Source organism: Taudactylus pleione, unplaced genomic scaffold (assembly GCF_031769625.1).
Source record: "Taudactylus pleione unplaced genomic scaffold, aTauple2 ptg000842l, whole genome shotgun sequence".
NCBI lineage: Eukaryota > Metazoa > Chordata > Amphibia > Anura > Myobatrachidae > Taudactylus > Taudactylus pleione.
In genome coordinates this window covers 312,061-323,321 of record NW_028285244.1, presented here as the reverse complement: position 1 = coordinate 323,321, position 11,261 = coordinate 312,061, and the positions used below count along the sequence as shown (strand labels likewise).

The 11,261-nt window shown below is 45.3% G+C and overlaps 1 pseudogene; it reads right to left on the bottom strand.

Moving 5' to 3' along the window:
* Positions 1–554: 554 nt before the first annotated feature.
* On the bottom strand, positions 555–2,744 carry LOC148474459 (complement C1q and tumor necrosis factor-related protein 9A-like; annotated as a pseudogene).
* Between the last annotated feature and the right edge of the window lie 8,517 nt (positions 2,745–11,261).

Here is an 11,261-nt window from a genome sequence, read left to right as displayed (position 1 = left end):
GGCCTGATTCTGAGTCAGACACAGTGCCGATATTCACACAAATGGTCAATGTTATTAAACAGCGCATTTGTCCCACAGCATATACGCACGGAGTTGCAGTAGTAATTGAGACGCAGGGTCTTAGAAATGTATCGGAAATGTATTGGGGTATTCTTGGGTGGTAACCTACGAGGTGGCTATTCAGACACATAGAGATGCACTGTCTAATGGGGGTACTATGGGAGTGTTGCAGCATGTCGTACAAATGGCTGCGAACTCAAACGCTTAATCACCTACTGTACATTTATGGCCATACTCTGACGCACGCTTGTACACCAGCGGAAGGGCTTTTCTAGCATTCATCATAAAGTCGCAGATTCAGTGCGGCAAAAGATGCACACAGGGACGCCCACGCATCCAGCTGAGAATAAGCCCCTATATCCTTCACTCTAAATGAGTATGGTAAAATCAGAACTATTCCAATAGAGATTTTTTTTTGTGCCAGGTGAAGACAAGTCAGTGATAGAAATATATTTTTATTATTAAGCATTGAATTATCATAGAAATGTTGTAAATCATGAAATCAGAAAACCTGAGAATGTAGAGTCATCATCGCTGTCTGCATAAAGACCGTTGTTCCCATCAACCACCTCCAGCCAAACCTCATCCCCTTTTGTCAGTACTAGAATAGAGGCCCCAGAAGCTTGCTGAGTGACGGAACCAAACACATGATACATGTACTGTACAATCTTACCATTGTGTTTTAGGGAAATATGTACATTTTTATAGTGCACTGTAGTTTGGTAGGTTAGGAAATAAAGTCCATCTACTGGAGCAGTGAATTTACCGCTTCCTGTGTCATAAAGATTTTTATCATTGTAAAATACTTTTTCAAAATTGGCCCATTAACAGATGGAGAAGATGACTTCAGTCCAACATGAAATGCATAGGGTTCTCTTGTCGCAAGTGGTCCAGACTGACCTGGTGGTCCTCGAGGTCCAGGAATCCCTGGAAACCCATTAATTCCTGGAGGACCTACTTTCCCAGGGCGCCCCTGAGGACCTCTTTCTCCTGGTTCACCTGGAACACAAGAATAGGCAGAAACACATTGGAGTCATAATCTGGAATCTTAATGAGTTAAATAATTACTAGTTAGTAAGTTTACTGTGATATAACTGCTAATTTTATCAGTGGCGTCACTAAGAGGTTGTGGGCCACACCAGGTGACATTATCCAAGGGTGCTACCTGTACCTTAGCCATGATTGGCTAAGAGTCCAGCTGCTCTTAGCCAATCAGCGGCCGTTTTCAGAGTAACCGCCCACTGATTGGCTTAGAACTATATATATATATATATATATATATATGTAAATATAGTCTAGAGCTCGTTCTGGTCTGGGTAAGTCATTTTTATTTTATGAAGACTAGACAACTAATGGACAAGAGGACCCAGCAGCACAAGGGAAAAGGTAAGTATGTAGTGTGGATGAGTGTGAGTGTGGGTGAGTGAGTGAATGTGTAATAAATGAATACAACATTTGGTGTGTATATTTTTTTAAAATATTTTCTTCACAGTCGGGGTATGGTGCCAGCGGCCTGCTGACACGGGTTCCCACTTTCCGGGGATTGCCAGCCCTGGGCTGACCAGTTTGGGGCCTGTTAATATTTTGGCATTTCAGTGGGACAGTCCCGCTGCAGCGATCAATGGATGATGTACATTGTGCTGTGAGAGGCTGGGGGCTGCTCAGCACTCCCAGAGATCTGGGCAAGCCCCCAGCATGACGAAAACAGATCTACCTCTAGTTATTATAAGTATTATTTGTTAAAATGGAGGAAAGGCTGACTTCAGAAGCAGGGCCCGAAGGCAAAATCCCCCCGACATCACTTGCATTCTCACCTCCCCTTTGGTTACAAGTTCGTAGACCAATGCAAATGCAGAAGGGGGCAGTTATGCAGAGAGTCTTATGCTGCCTCCCTACTGCTACAAGCAGCACCCTAGAGTGCCCTCCCCTTCCTCAAAGGGCCTGATGCACAAGTGGACTCATTGCAGATATTTTCACGGTTGAACGATTATCGTTGATCTGTGTATGTGTATGGAGCCACACTGCGCATGTGTTAAGTTTCATTACCGATGACGGTTGCAGCAAAGACTAGGACACAGTATGATTGACAGTCAGGCAGCATTTATGGGAGGTAACGGGAGTGGCGGCTCAAATGCAGACTTCTCCCGATCGTTTCGTAGGCATGTTGCAGACTGCAATTGTGATCCTGTATGTACAGTAGTAAAAATGGCTCTGGCATCTCAGTTTCTACTCCCATTCTACAACACAATAGGGTTGCTCAGATGGACTTACACAAGCCACGGACTTAAGAAGCAGCCAGAGTGGACGTATCAATACAAATCTAGAAGGCTGTCACATTTTCACAAGTCCGCTGCATACGGGAACACAGCTGCAAAGCCATTTGCTTCCACCTCTGAATTAGGCCCTGAATCACTTAATGTCACCTTCAAAATAGATCCAGTGTCAGGGTACTACTCAACCTTCTATACAGAACTGTCCTATCAGTTACCTTTCTGTCCTGGATCTCCATTATTACCATCTCTTCCTGGCTGTCCTTGCTGTCCATGTTGTCCATTCAAGCCTGGTGTACCTGGGATACCTGGAACTCCTGCAATACATTCATTCTGTTTGATTGTTGATTCAGAATTCCCTGGAATACATTCTATCACCAGGAGGATCGCAACGTGGAGTGTAAACCTTCTCATCTAGAAATATGAGAATGCAGAAATGTTATCAGAAAATGCCACACTTGTATTTTATAACACAAAAGTAATTCCAGCTACAGTATCTATGCACAGTAAATAGGCAAGGTCAGTTCTCATTAGCAGCTTGCAGACCAGAGTGTAGATTTACTAAGGAGAGCAGGGTTGTCAAAGCCTCTGATCATAGTTTAAAACGGCAACAGAAATAAATGCTAAACCAGGTTAGTTTAGGTTCTATTGCTATTGCCATTTTAAATACATCAGTCAAAGCCACCGAGGAATGGCAGCATCGATAACGCGCTCCTTAGTAAATCTACCCCAGGTATAGAAAGTATTAATTGTTGAAGTGGGGATAGGCTGACTAAGAATGAGTGCTGCGACTGGCAATGCCCCAGATTAGTCCTCCTGTCCATGTATTCTATGAAGGGCTGACTTGTCCACAGGCAGAGAGATTTACCCATCATGAGTCTTCAGTGTGGTGATATCCAGACTGTGCAGAATGCCAGTAGTCTCTTTCCATCCACTAGCGCTATGGGCTTGTACAGAGATGTACACTAACGTCAAAGCTGCTGCAAAGTTGTACACTGTGTATGTGCAAAAATATGCAAATGTCACAGCGCCGGGACTCACCAGCGACTTCACAAATCCAATCACCTGCGTACAAAGATTCAGCATTGGTCCCAGATCAGTTGATAATCGGCCTTCTGAGAACCCTATGGCTACTCAGAATGGACACAAGAATTTAGACGTCAGGCCCATTGTGACAGTGAATGGGATCGCATTCGTAGTTGGCGATACGACAGCTTGGCCGTCGTTATTCGGGTCTCGCGCATGCGCACGATGGAGGCGCCTCCGTCGTGCGCATTTGGGCAACATCGACCCGCTTGCAAGCGCTCAGAGCTCGCGAGTGGGTCTGAATCAGGCCCAGACTTACATCCAAATGTAAATTAGCCCAAACGCAGTCAGTAAAATCCATTTGTTTATAAAAGTACACTGATACTTTTCAGAAAATGCATGTAGCTATGGGGATCATTGTGCCTTATAACCAATACAGGGAAATTATACTAATGATCCCATTTGAATGTATACATCTCTGTTTGTTTTTAAATATAACAGCTTCATAATGGGTGTAAGAAGCAATCAGGTAGACGGGGAGATTGCAACTATTTCAGGGAGTCTACCTGACAATCAGGGAGAGTTGTCAAGTATAATATATATATATATATATATATATATATATATATATATGAGGTAAGCAAGGTGAAAGGAGAGCGCACTCGTGATTATGTGAAAAATAACAATTTTACTTATAACATCAAAGTTTAAAATATTAAACTCCACCATGGATGGTCCTCCGGTGTAATCGACAGGCCACACTGCAGACAGCAATTCAGCAGACCACCGCCGGTTCTGGGAATACCGGATGACGTCACACGTCCACGTCAGTAAGCCATGCCCCTGACGTGACGTCATCCGGTATTCCCAGAACCGACGGTGGTCCGCTGAATTGCTGTCTGCAGTGTGGCCTGTCGATTACACCAGAGGACCATCCATGGTGGAGTTTAATGTTTTAAACTTTGATGTACGTGAGCAAATGTTATAAGTAAAATTGTTATTTTTCACATAATCACGAGTGCGCTCTCCTTTCAACTTGCTTACCTCTAAAATCTATCGCTCCGTGGCTTGGAGCAGGGAAGCAGCTGCGCTACATAAATACCTGAACAGATCATTTCTGGACATTCAACCAAAAGACTTCATGCGCATTAGTAGGATTTATTCCTTATATATATATATATATATATATATATATATATATACACACACACACATATACACATATAGTCTTTGCCTTTCCCATAAATCAGGAAGGATCAGCACATATATTGTAGTTTCAAAGCGCAAAATCACATTTATTAGAAATGTACAAAAATACAGCAAACCCAACAAAAATTTTAATCATGTAGATTTTCCACGGGGGCATTAAATCTAAAAACCAAATAAGTATCTAAAATATAAAAGAATACTTACGGCTACTTTTCAGTGAAAATGACGTCCTATTCTCAGTGGTCAGACATTATATTGTTCCTTATTTTGCTCTTTACTCTTATACTTGTAGGTCACTTTAATCTAGTGAATCATTAATTCGCTTCACTTGAACCTTGGCTAAACTAACATGATACTGTAGCTAATATTTGTTGTGCAGGACTATGGGGCATATTTATCTACCTAATTTTGCAGGAAATCCCCCTGAAAATTAAATTTTCAGGGGGATACCCGCAAAATGTAAGTATCTCCCTGGATGCATAACATTCTAATATCTGTTGCGCCTCCCCTGTTTTCGATCACAGTAGCATGCCCCATAGATTTCTGTGGGGCATACTTGCTCGACTCTTCCTGATTGTCAGGGATACTCCCTGAAGTAATAGCAATCTCCCAGTCTCCCTGAAGAGTCTAGCAATCTCCCTGTGTGAGGGTCTGGGTTTGTTGTGGACCTGGGGTGGTGACAGGAGCAGGCACAGAAGCAGATTTAAATAAAAAGGTGGAGCTTTTAATAAGTGATTTAGCAGATATGGCAATGGCAAAAGAAAAAGTCCAGGTTTAGTACTAAAGTGCACTTGATAACTGTAGTGAAGCAAATGGGAGAATGTCCAGATAGTGACAGGCAGGAAATGTCCAGTATGCAGGTTTGGTGAGCTGTAACGAAGTGCAGGCAGAGGTAATGAAGTCCAGCTAGGAGTTAGAGTGTGAGGCAAGGTGCAGTGAAACAGCAGGTTCAGGTACTCAGGCAGGGGAAAGGTAAATGGAGGGTGCACGGTGAGTCCAGCAGATATGGAGCAGGCAAGGTAACAGGCTAGTAGCGCTTCCAGGCAGAAGGGTAAGGCACAGGTACTCTCTCTCAGCCGCAGCTGAGAAACACGTTGCACTGGCAATGAATGAAGGCTCTGGACCTTCCTAAATACCAGGTGCCGCGCTGTGACTGGCTGGAAAGAGCAGATGACCCACCAGGATAGGACAGCTTGAATCACATGACCGGAGGCAAGATGGCGGCGCCTATGCCAAACAGAACGGAAACACTGCCAGTCCTCACCAGGCCTCAGTGACAATGTGCCCGCACAGAACCACATGCAGCCATTGCCCCTCGCCAAACACCAGCACTGCTGCCAGAGATCCCTAGCCACAATGACCTCACAGGTAATACACGGTGACCACCATGCCGAGAAACCCTGGCCGTGACAGTACCCCCCCTTATGGGTGTCCTCAGGACACTTACCAGGCTTCTCCGGATGGGCAGCATGGAACCTCTTGATGAGTGCAGGAGCATGGATATCACGGGCATCAGTCCAACAATGCTCCTCTGGGCCGTAACCCCTCCAATCTAGCAGGTACTGCAGATGTCCTCTGTGGATACGGGAATCCAAGACCTGAGAAACTTCAAACTCCACTCCTCTTTCAGTCTGGACACGGGGAGAAGCAGGCAGGACTCTGTGGAATTTGTTCAAGACCAGGGGTTTAAGCAGGGAGATATGAAAGGAGTTGGGGATTTTCAGGTAAGGGGGCAACTGAAGGCGATAAGCCACGGGGTTAATAATTTCTATGATGGAGAAGGGCCCAATGAAGTGTGGAGCAAATTTCATAGATGGTACTCTGAGCCGTAGGTTCCGGGTGGACAACCAGACTTGGTCTCCAACTAGCATACATGGTACTATCATACGCTTCTTGTCAGCTTGAAATTTGTAACAGGAGGATGCCTTCTCCAGGTCAGCACGAACTTGAGTCCAAATTGATGCACATTTCTTTACAGTGTCTTCCACAGCTGGTACATCAAAGACAGGCAGGCTTTGAAATTCAGGAACCCGAGGATGAAGACCGTAGACCACTTGGAATGGGGTTTGGTTCGTGGAAGAGTGGTAGGAGGCATTATGCGCAGATTCAGCCCATGGCAGCAATACAGACCAATTGTTTTGGGAAGATGTCATAAAAATCCTCGGGAAGGTCTCAAGGTCTTGATTAACACTCTCAGTGGAACCATTGCTTTGTGGGTGATAAGCCGTAGAGAAATTTAGCTTTACTTGCAATACTGAACATAAGGCTCTCCAAAATTTTGCTGTAAACTGAACACCACGGTCAGAGACTATCTCGGCAGGAAGACCATGGAGACGGAATATATGTTGTACAAACAAATGAGCTAGGTCAGGAGCAGAAGGTAATTTCTTTAGTGGTATGTACCATTTTTGAGAATCGGTCTACTACGACCCAGATGGTAGTGAACCCTTGAGAATTCGGCAGATCCGTGACGAAGTCCATGGAGAGATGCGTCCATGGACGTGATGGAATAGGTAGCGGCAAAAACTCACCAGCCGTAGCCTGATGTGAAGACTTATGCTGAGCACACAAGGAGCATGAAGAAATAAACTCTGACACCTCCGCTTTCATGGATGGCCACCAATAGCCTCTCTTCAGAAATTCCAGGGTCTTCCGGGTACCTGAGTGACCTGCAAAGCGAGAGTAATGAGCCCAGGTGAGGAGCTGCTTCCTTAACTCCGGGGCCACAAAGGACTTCCCAGTGGGAGGCTGTACTTGTAGAGTGGCGAATACTCTTGACTCCAAGACAGGAGTATTTTGTTGATTCTCCGATTTGTCATCACAGAGGAGAGATCTGGACAGAGCATCTGCCTTTTGATTAAGGGCTCCAGACCGGAAGGTCAGGGTGAACTGGAACCGAGCAAAAAATATTGCCCATCGGGCCAGACGAAGACTCACACACTGGAGATTCTTGAGGAATAGGAGGTTTCTATGATCTGTGAAACAGTGAAGTGGAACTTAGCCCCTTCCAGCAGGTATCTCCATTCTTGCTCACCTATGGCATAATTTCTTTCGGCAGGCGAGAATTTCTTGGAGAAAAATCCACAGGGATGAACTCGATTATCCTCATAACGCTGGGAGAGTACTGCACCCACGGCCTCTGAAGACGCATCCACTTCCAATAGAAAAGGCCTGTCCAAATCTGGTTGACGTAAGACTGGAGCAGAAATAAAAGCCTGTTTTAAAAGCTGGAAGGCAGTCTCTGCCTCAGGTGACCATAAGGCAGGATTAGCGTCTTTACGGGTCAGAGCGGTGATGGGAGCCAATAGTGAGGAAAATCCTTTAATAAAACGTCTATAGTAGTTGGCGAACCTAAGCAATCACTGGATGTCTTTCAAGGTTTGAGGTCAGGACCAATCCAAAATTGCCTGCACCTTCTTGGGGTCCATTTCTAGACTGGAGCCGGAGATGACGTAACCAAGGAATGGCACACTGGGTACTCCAAAGACACATTTCTCCAATTTGCAGTAAAGGTGGTTCTTTCTAAGACGGAATAATACTTCCTTCACATGTTCATGATGTTTCTCTACAGAAGACGAAAAAATCAGTATATCGTCCAGGTAAACTACAACTGAGACATACAGCAAGTCCCGGAAAATTTCATTAACAAAGCCCTGAAACACGGCAGGGGCATTGCACAATCCAAAGGGCATCACAAGGTATTCAAAATGTCCATCTCTAGTATTAAAGGCGGTCTTCCATTCATCACCAGCACAAATACAGATGAGATTATAAGCCCCTCTCAGATCCAATTTTGAGAAAATGATGGATCCCTTAACTCTGTCGAACAACTCTGTGATCAGTGGAAGAGGATATCAATTCTTGACGGTTATATCATTAAGGCCCCTGTAGTCTATACAAGGCCTCATGCCACCATCCTTTTTGCCGACGAAAAAGAAGCCAGCTCCAGCAGGAGAGGTGGAAGGACAAATAAATCCTTTTGCTAGGTTGTCCTGGATGTATTCAGACATGGCTTGAGTCTCAGGCAAGGATAGAGGATAGGTGCGACCACGAGGTGGCATTTTGTCAGGCATCAGCTCGATTGGACAATCCCATTCTCTGTGGGGAGGTAAGACATTCACCTGTTGTTCGGATAAAACGTCAGAGAACATCTGGTACTCCTTGGGAATAGCTGGAGATATTGATGAAACTGTCTTTCTGGCACAGAAACAGACAAATCTCAGGTGCACAACTCCAAATTATTAATAATATATATAAATGCAATAAAATTTTGCAATCAATAGAGGTTTTTAGCATAATCATGGCCAAGGTTAAGGGCCTACCCACCATATCCAGGTAACCTCTTTCGGGTAGGTCCCTAACATACTAGGGTTCAAATCCAGAGCGCAGGACCCCCCAAAACCGGCCCAGCCAAGCTGCCCCAGGGCACCACCATAGTAAGAAAAGTGCAGTGTAAAGAGATAGTTAGGAGCAGCTGCAGCTGCATATAAAGAATGAAAATAAAAAAGTGAAGTACATATATATTAAACACACAGTGAAGGATTAAAATGTATTATAAAGGAAAATGTGTTATAATGCGGTGCCCTGAGACAGATCAGCCAATGCAATCCAGGGGAGCCTACACCCCAAAAATGAACCAAAGTTGCACTACAGTATATAACTTGTAGGACTTACCTAGAATTGTGCCTAATACAGTGTGCATATACATTACTATACTCCATGCTTTTAAACCAATAAGGAAGGGTGCTAATCCAGAATGTGGGCATCTCCTTTCCCTCAGAAGTGCAATAAAGCACATTAAATGGAGTATATAGTCAGGTTGTGCAGTCCAGAAATCTTTCCCTGAAACTGTCTTTCTTACAGGTCGCATCTTGGGAAGACAGGATTTCTGACAGTCAGTTCCCCATGAAAGAATCTGCATAGAACACCAGTCTATCCTGGGATTATGCTGGCGTAACCAGGGTAGTCCTAAAATGATTTCTTGGGAGGCCTCAGGTATCACTAAGAACTTTAAAAACTCGGAGTGGAGTGCCCCAACACGGACTAATACTTGTTGAGTTTCCTTGGTGACTACTCCTTTAGCTAAAGGCCGTCCATCTACAGAGGTCAGGGACATTGCGTGTTTGAGAGATGAACAAGGAATCTGTAGTTTATCAACTAGACTAGAAGTCATGAAGTTTCCGGCTGCTCCAGAATCCAATAGAGCAGAAATGAAAACAGGTTTAGGCTTAAGATCCAAAGCTAGGGAAATTTTGAAATCTTTAGTATTAGGGGACGGGCTCATAACTCCTAACTTGATGTCCTCATGGTCAGTTAGGAACGGTGCTTTTCCCGATTTACGGGAGCAGGAGGCCACCAGGTGACCCGAATCTCCACAGTATAGACAGAGGTTCTTTAGCATCCTTCTCTGAAGTTCCTCTTTGGAGTGATGGGTTTGGTTCACCTGCATAGGCTCCTCATTTATAGGAGGATGGGATGGATGGGTAGGCAAGGGAGGAGTGAATTACTTTTGCCGGTCAGTTCTGTGCTTTTCAGCCTGACGTTCTCTGAAGCGTAAGTCAATTTTATTGCAGAGTGAGATCATCTCATTTAAATTAGTGGGAAGCTCACGGGTGATCAGATCATCTTTTAGACGGTCCGAAAGGCCATGCCAAAAGGCTGAGGTGAGGGCCTCCTCATTCCACTAATGCTCTGATGCCAAGATTTGAAACTGTACGGCATATTGGCTGACAGGACGGGTTCCTTATCTTAGGTTTATGATACTGGACGATGCTGACACAATGCGTCCAGGCTCGTCGAAAATCCTCCTGAATGATGACACAAAGCCCTGATTCAGAGCCGGATGCTCTGACCAGAGCGCTCGCTCTGAATCAGGGCCCACCTCCATTAATATGGAGCGTCCTCCTGGATGCTCGTATAGCTGTGGGTCACCACCCACAGCATATACGAGCGTGCAGGATGATGGTCGCGATGGTCTTGACCATCGCGACCATCGAAACTGCGAGCAGAAGCCTGCGGTTGAGTTTTTCAACCGCAAGGCTAGGGGTGATTTTGGCTCTATCAGAGCCAAAATCACTCCCACTGACATCACTAGTGATGTCAGTGGGGCCGGCTTCAGAAGGTAGGCGTTCCCTTGGGAACGCCTCCGTCTGGCAGGCACGCCCCCGGCACGCCCACCAAAGGGGGCTTGCTGTCAGTCAATATCGACAGCACGCCCCCTTTGATGAGACACTCCGAGCGAAGGAAAGTCCTTCCGTCGTGCGCATGCGCAGTGCGGACCATCGACCCACTTGCGAGCGGACAGCCGCTCGCGAGTGGGTCTGAATGAGGGCCAAAGTCTGCATAGTTATCCAGCAGCAAGTCTGAATGCTCACAGAGTGGGGAGGCCCAATCCAAAGCTGATCCAGACAACAAAGACACAATGTATGCCACTTTAGTTCTAGCAGTGGGAAAGTTATCAGGCTGTAAGGTAAAGTGTATGTCACACTGATTTAAGAAACCACGACAGAGCTTAGGATTGCCATCAAATTTGCTTGGCATAGGTAGGTGCAAACGAGGGGATACCCTGGTCCCTGTATTACCAGGCACAGGAGGAGGTGTAGTTGCTGATATCCCAGGGGTGGTTAACGAGGTTTGCAGATTATCTTGCCGCTTAGACATCTCTTGTAGAAACTGAGCCATTTGATGCTGCATAGT